At 38.8% G+C, this 8,105-nt stretch overlaps 1 long non-coding RNA gene across 1 annotated transcript; it reads left to right on the forward strand.

Annotated features, from left to right (window-relative positions):
- The first annotated feature begins 569 nt into the window (after positions 1 to 569).
- On the forward strand, positions 570 to 1,779 carry LOC134101144 (uncharacterized). Its single transcript, XR_009941354.1, has 3 exons — positions 570 to 685; positions 1,471 to 1,609; positions 1,699 to 1,779. It is a non-coding gene; the product is annotated as an uncharacterized LOC134101144 (long non-coding RNA).
- The last annotated feature ends 6,326 nt before the right edge of the window (positions 1,780 to 8,105 follow it).

Raw genomic sequence — 8,105 nt, forward strand, 5'->3', positions numbered from 1 at the left:
AACTCTCCTACCAGCATGATTAACGTATTAGCTGTCCAGCTATTAGTGGTTTCAATCAGCGCAGCTGAGGCAGCTGAAGTAGCTAAGATAATGAATATATGTCGGAGGAGAAAGAGAAACGCTGCGATAATGAAATTATGTCAGAGGAGAAAGAGCAACGCTGTATGCTGCGACCATAGACTGTATATATAGACCTGGACAGTGTGTCGTCCGTTGGAATTGAAGCAACCGCTAGTCCAGAGCCCCCTGGTGGCTGGCTGCAGTACAATTCGTAGCTCCGCCCATCCCCATGTATTTCAATGGCCAAGTAGCCAACTTTCCGTGTCACTTTTCTCACCTAAAACTAATTTTATATTTACAACATGTTATTCGAAAAAATAGTTTTCAATGTGCTTCAATACACACCATTTTTCTTTTCTCTGTGAAATTATTTTTTTAAAAGTTATTTTAACAAATCTAAATAGGGCGTTGATTGACAGTGCGTGACCGCAGCGTCAGCCGCTTGCAGCCGTTCAGTCCGTGGAGTAGCTGTAGGCTCGGCTGTGGTGATGTTCGTTCGTCAGGCAACTTATCATATTTGTTTTATTTGCTGTTATTACACTTTATACATTGACAGTCATGTTGTGCTGTGCTGTTGGTTGTACTAACGGGCCATCCCAGAGAAGCTCTGTGCAGTTTTTTTTCGGTAAGTGAATATTAACTTAATATTAGCTTGCTAACTTACAGTAGCTGCTATGTAGGCTATGAAGGCTTCTAGGGATCGCTTAGCCGTTTACTTTAGCAAGGTAATTTAATTTTACAGTCATCTGTGTCAGACATCCTTAAAAGGATTAGGTACAAGAATGGTTGTAGTTATTAGTATATCAATGTGTCTGATTGTGCCAGGAATAGCGGTCCAGTTAGCTGACGTTAGGTTACCGGGTACATTACGTTACCAGGTATTTATCTTAGCCTTGTTGTCAGTTTAGCTGCTCGTTTATTTAACAATGTTGTGATAGTTCTTAGACGAAGCCGTGTACGTGGTGTATTGCAAACTTTAACATTAATAGTTCTTGGTTATATTTAATGAGATTAAATATGTTAACACTATGTAATGACCCTATGGTTATGACAGCCGTTTTTCCGATGAAGGCTGTCTAACTTAGCTAACTTTATGTTACCGAGTTAATGTAGCTGTGCTACCTCGGCATTCAGCGATTCCGTAGCTACGTTTCTTGAACGTATAGCCTAGTAGTAGTCAAATGAATGTCATACAAAGACTGACTGAATTAATAAATGTGAACGGATTAACCAGCAGCCTCGCCAGACATCAAAGCATGGCATTACAGCCCCAGTCATCAGCAGCCCGGAGGCATTATGAGTTAAATGTTTTTGGCCTTTGTATACAGAATGGCAGGCATATGTAATGGTTGTAATAAATACACTATGCCCCTTCACAACCGCTTGACATATGAATGTTTTTTTTTACAGTTTTCCTTTAGGTGTGCAGCATGCAGACAGACTGAGACGATGGCTGGTGAACATAAGACGACAAGACTGGGAGCCCAGCAAGTCATCTCATCTCTGTAGTCTTCATTTTGAAGACCATGAATTCACCATTGATACCTATGTAAGCCAATCATTTTCCTGACCAACACTGTGTGGTGATGTAAATTCCAACTCAACCCATTTCATGAATACCCAATTCATTATGTTAAGGGGAATCGTCTGACTTGCACTGCAGTACCAACTGTGTTATCCCTTCCTGACCACCTGGTGAAGAGACCTGCTAGTAGAAAGGCAAGTGGTTATTTTCTTATCCTTTCTTTGTCAAGTGCTGCAAATGAGAAGGAATGTCAAATGGTGGCTGCTAATACATCAGATCAAAATGTGGCTTGTCAGTAGTGAGCAGTTACATTTTTGTGTCACCCAAGACATTAAAATTAAAGAATGATGTCATGGTTGAGATTGTGGAGAAATATCAAAAGAGGATGAGAAAGTAAGACGTGTAAAGTAAGTTTCATGGCATAACACAAACTTAGAACTTTTTTAATGTGTTGTCTGTAATGCTATACAACTGTAATACCTCCTGGAAGTTTTGATTTTATTTATGTTTTTTCACATGGCGGTGGTGGTGCAGGAAGGGGGTATTTTGTCTTCCGCCTCCCTCCTGCACCACCACCACCATCACCAGAGCTGAAGGTCCACGCCACCATCGCCAGAGCTGAAGGTCTACACCACCACCATCACCAGAGCTGAAGGTCTACGCCACGATCGCCAGAGCTCAAGGTCTACAACGCTGCTGCCACCAGAGCTGAAATCTCTCTAAGTTAATGACTAACCCCCCCTCACCCCTTGGCAAACACAATAAAACATGGTCATTTGTGGATATTTTGTATCATCATTATTTTTGCTTAATGTAGGCTTACCAACCATTTAAAACTGTTTACTGGTAATTTGAACTTGTTCATGTTATATCATGTTAAATTCTATAACCATGACCCATATATAATGTGAACATGCCAACGTTTGAATAACAATGGTTTTGATAGCAAGTAAACATTAAGTTTTTCATTTTTATTGTCAGTTTCCAATGCACACAGAGTCCAGCAACCTTTACAATGAGGGCAAATGAGAATAGTTTAAGTTTGAGTTAAGGGATATACTGCAAGTTTAAAATATGATACAATATGTTCATGATCATGAACATAGCCAGTGTCCTACACTGTTCAGGCAATCTACTGTACACCTTTCAATATCACGCTCGACATGTCTGAGGTTGTTCCTGTCAAAGTGGATGAGATGGACGTCCGGGGACTGGAGAAAGGACATGGGAAATGCCACATACAAGAAAAGGCAAAGTTTTATAGCTGATCCTTTACTGTTGACACATACTGGTAAGCATACTAAGCATGCAAAACTAGCAGTAACGTTATTAGTTTGTTTTTCAATGCGGACATTTCATTACTCTGCCAATGGGCACGACAACAGGCAGGCTGTGTTTAAAATTAACTAGCAGCTACGCCAAACACATAGATTCACTCTCCATGTTGAGGTGGTATCAAAAGGTTCAGCCTTTTGATAACGGCAAAACAAAATAGGCCGAGCCAAACATAACATTGTCAGCGTCTGTGTGCTAACGTTAGTCTTAACTATTACAACTAGCTATCGCTACTGGGTGATTCCGCGAAATCGGTGCCTTTTAGCGTCCTTAACTGAAAATCAGTTATAAAATTGCTTTAATAATGAATAAATGTGAAATTTAAAAACTCTTAATGTTACTGCAGATCCCATCATCAATATAAGATCAAGTAAAATCCAATAAATTACTATTTAAAATTATTAAAATCACATTTTATATGCTAAAGGTAGGGATTTTGGCCTGTCCGACGCTATGGTTGTTATTTTTCAACATAACTTCTCATTTATAAGATGTGGGCACAAAGATACAATTTTCACAGTTTTATATTGTTTCAAGTGTAATCTCATTGTTAAGTAATAGTTTTGACATAAATATATATAATTTCTTAGAAATATTAGTCATTTGTCATTGTCAATTCATTGTCCGTCATTTCATATCAGTCCTGTTACTATCACCAAAACCCCCCTATAAAATAATACTACAAACCAGAAGTGACATAATTTCAAGGAAGTGACATAATTTCAGGGGAAGTGGATTCCACAGTTTAAAAAAGGGAAAGTTTCTCTCATCTTAAATGTCCCATTTTTCATGTTTTATCATCAGAGGTAGAGCGGGGTCAGCATACAACATCAGTCCTGTTACCATTATTTAAAGTATATAAACAATTATTTATTAATCCTGATATTACCAATATCTAGAGGGAATAACCTTTCAGATGACATGCCATGTGCATTTCTAACCTTGACCTGTTAGCTAGCAATGAGCAGATTAGCATGAAATCCTCAGTCCTGTTACCCTCAGTCCTGTTACTATTGCTAATAATTAGCTAGCCAACAATGAGCAGATTAGCATGAAATCCTCAGTCCTGTTACCCTCAGTCCTGTTACTAATGCCAATTATGATCTAAAACAGATCATTCTAAAAAAAATCTAAATATGACATAATCTCAATGAGAAGAGGGACCAAAATACTACTTAGATATGTATAAATTGTTGCATAATTGTAATTGGAAGTGTTGTTACAGTGGTAACAGGACTGAGGAAATTATGAAAACATGAAATAAATAAACAGTCATAAAATGGTAAATGGTATAGCTTGAGATGCCCCCACATCATTTTTTGTACTATGAAGATGTCTTTAATGAATGGGTATTGAAAAAAAATAGTTTGCAACAACTTTATTTTTAAAAAAAATAAAGTCGAAAAGGCACCGATTTCGCGGAATCACCCTACTAACGTTAGCTTCTATGCTAACGTAAACGGTAGCAGCTAGCTGCTAATGTCTGATGTGCTTGGCAAGGCTTTTGAGCTGACAACGTTAATATAGCCTGAAGTTATTAGCTAGTAAACTGGTGGCTACAATATAGAATATAAGCTGTGTATTCCACTAACAGACAAGAGGTTTGTGTTACATACGTTACACTTACCAGAGAAAGTTCACCAACGTAAACCTAGACACACGAACGAACTGTCAACGTTCTCAGCCAGGGCGTAGACGCGGTGCGGTGAGGGGCGTGTTTCACTCGTTGTGTGGGCGTGTCTGCTCCGACCTCCTCATCACTGCGCATGCGTCCAATCCTACTGCGCAAGCGTACTTCAAACTGGCTGCAAGATGGCGTCGCCGCGGTTGCTTCAATTCCATAGAACACTGCTGAGTGCAGCCACACTGTCCAGGTCTATATATACAGTCTATGGCTGCGACCAACTAGTGCAGAAGCAGAGATGTAGGCAAGCCTACAAACATGGTAGAAGTAGCTTTCTAAAGAAAAGGGCTTCTTTTTTCCCCCTATAGAAAAAAAAAATCAGATCAGCAAACCTCTCAAGTTAGAAAGTGCAATAAAACCAACTGAAAATGAAACCTGGTGTTTTTCTAGGCTGATTTGACATGGAACTACACTCTCATCTGGCGTAATAATCAAGGCAACTTGCAGCTACTGGCACTACTACTGCTTGTTGTCTATGGGGACTATTTTCAGATGCTGCGTACGATATCACTGTGCCTATGGTACATTTGCAAGTTGCCTTGATTATTACGCCAGATGAGAGTGTAGTTCCATGTCAAATCAGCCTAGAAAAACGCCAGGTTTCATTTTCAGTTGGTCTTATTGCACTTTCTAACTTGAGAGGAGACACGTTTTAAATGGGAAAATTACCAGAAATCTTAGTCACTTTTAAACATGAAGCTAGCAGGCGAGAAGCTAATGGTCTAATCCGATTCAATGATCTATGCTAGGCTGAAGCTAAAAGTTGTATCGCCAGACTCACAGAATGGCTGGATGAACGGGAACAAGGTAAATATCGATTGTTTTGCTCGAGGGGAGGTGGAAAATGAGCGTATTTCCAAAAATGGCGGAATATCCCTTTAAGATTATGTGTAAGTGACATAATAAAACTAAACAACCTGTTCACTACCAGGCTTGTTTTTTTGCTTCTGTTATTTTAGATGGCACAACTGGTGGAAGCAGCCAACTGCAGGACATTGGCAACCATATGACCCCATGGACTATGATGATGGCATGAATGTGGAAGATGGGTAGCCTCTGAATAAAGAGAAAGACAAGGATGTCCTAAATGTGCAGAGTAATCTCTCACCTATCTTTCTTTCTTGAATTTCCCCTTGGTGATCAATAATCTATTTTACAGACATAAACATCATTTACACCCCATCATCTGCTAGGTTTAGATGGACAGATGGACACGTAGGCCTACACATATCAGCTGTGCCAGAACGTACATCACGTATCTGGTGTGAATGTGGCGTTATGTGTTACCTTATGTGTAACACAAGTGTAATATATTGTATAAAGTATGATTTCATAAATATTTGTATTTACAGTTAGGCTACTGTCTTGGTTAATTCAGCCTTCAGCCTTCTGATAATCTCCCCATTTCCCAGCTCTAGGATGCATCTAGTATGCATGCCATTTTTTTTTATTCTTTAAATTGACCTTTACATTTATAGTAATGATCCATGACCTACTGTAGTCAAGTTTGGGTATGTCAGGTGAGTGCAAACCTAGGTAAGCTCCCATCCTTGAGGAGCTTCAACCCCACATGTATTGTAAAATAAATGCTCTTAATTTTGCTCTTCATATTGCAATCTTCAGTCAATCAACAATTTTTCTTTAAATAGAATTTATGTTTTCTGTGTATTGTGTTTAAACTTCTGTACACATTTTTGTTTCCTGACTGCCAGCCAGTATAGCTTATTTTCTGTTTGTTTAAGTTAGGACAAGTAGTCAGTAAATAGCCCCCTTGCTACTTTCACACAATATGACAACTTGTGATCAGAATTATTATTTATTACAGTGCATGAAAATGCACTGTACTGTTCTTCCTCGGTCTTCTTCTTATTACAGTGCATGAAAATGCACTGTACTGTTATTCCAAGGCTTCTTATTATTATTACAGTGCATGAAAATGCACTGTACTGTTATCCCTAGGCTTCTTCTTCTTCTTCTTCTACTACTTCTTATTATTCTTCTTCTAACGCACGCAATTCAGCTTGAACCGTTTAACTTAGAAACTTCATTCAAACTGTGTTACGAAGGTCTTGCTTAGGACATCAACGCAATGTATTTTTTAACTTTGTAACTTTTATACTTTTTAAACTATAAATTAAAAACTATTAACAATTTCCCCATAGACTTAACATTGCTCATTATGACATCACGGCAGCAATTAGAATGTTACCCCAGCTGGTCAGCCCAGAGCCATATAAAGAGAGAGTTGCGACAACTCCATTGACGCTAATGTTCCATATTTTCCCAACAATAGTTCCCGAAGTTAGGATCGAACACTCGTTAACAGACAGTAAAAGACGGTTATTTTAAGATTCTAACGAACAGTCAAAATCGCTTCCGGGAACTATTTGAATAGGATTTGAACTACTTGAAGTTACACGAACCACGTCACAAACCGAATTTTCTGTACCCGGGTTGTCGCAACTCTCTCTTTACATGGCTCTGGGTCAGCCACCTGGGCACCAACTGTCAGTTTCTCTCAGGCTCCTCTCTGAAGACTACATATTCTGTTCCCCTGTATCCTCTGCGCACAACAATATCAAAATAAGTCCTCCTAATTCCATCCAACTTTATATCCATTCATCTTCTTCAAACCATTCACTCATCCACCCATTCTAAACAGTCTGCCTATCAACAACATCAATTAGACGCTCTACATTGAACTTTTAAACAATCTACTCTGTCTCAGGCTGGCTCTCTTAAGACTAGCCAGTTAAATTGATTACACCTGTATCTGTATCCACTACTCTCAGTAGAGAGCTGTGTCTCTCCATTCTACAAGAATATAAGGCACATTCCATCTAACATTCTATCCATTCATCTTCTTCAGACCATTCACTCATCCACCCATTAAACTGTCTATCAACATCTATTAAACAATCTGTCTATCAACATCCATTAAACTCTCTGTCTATCAACATTAATTAGACTATCTACATTCAACTTTTAAATTATTTACTCTGTCTCAGGCTTTAAGAGTAGCCTACTCTGGCTCTCTTAAGACTAGCCAGTTAAATTGATTACACCTGTGTCAATTACTCTCAGAGAGCTGTATCAGTGTCTCTCTTAACAAGAATATAAGGCACATTCCATCCAACCTTCTATCCATTCATCTTCTTCAGACCATTCACTCATCCACCCATTAAACTGTCAATCAATATCTATTAAACAATCTGCCTATCAACATCCATTAAACATTCTGTCTATCAACATTAATTAGACTATCTACATACAACTTTTAAAGTATTTACTGTGGGTCCCTCTCAAGCAGCGTTTATATGTCCTCCCTCGCTCCTCGATCCTCAATTATCTACATAAAGAAAGATAGAAGAAGGGCTAGACTATCCCATTGTTGCCGCTCCATCATTCTTTATGTAGATCAGTGAGGAGCGAGAGAGGACGCGTAAACGCTATGAGAGGCACTTTCTGTCTCAGGCTTTAAGCATACAATCTCATTAAGAC

Source organism: Sardina pilchardus, chromosome 14 (assembly GCF_963854185.1).
Source record: "Sardina pilchardus chromosome 14, fSarPil1.1, whole genome shotgun sequence".
Taxonomy (NCBI): domain Eukaryota; kingdom Metazoa; phylum Chordata; class Actinopteri; order Clupeiformes; family Clupeidae; genus Sardina; species Sardina pilchardus.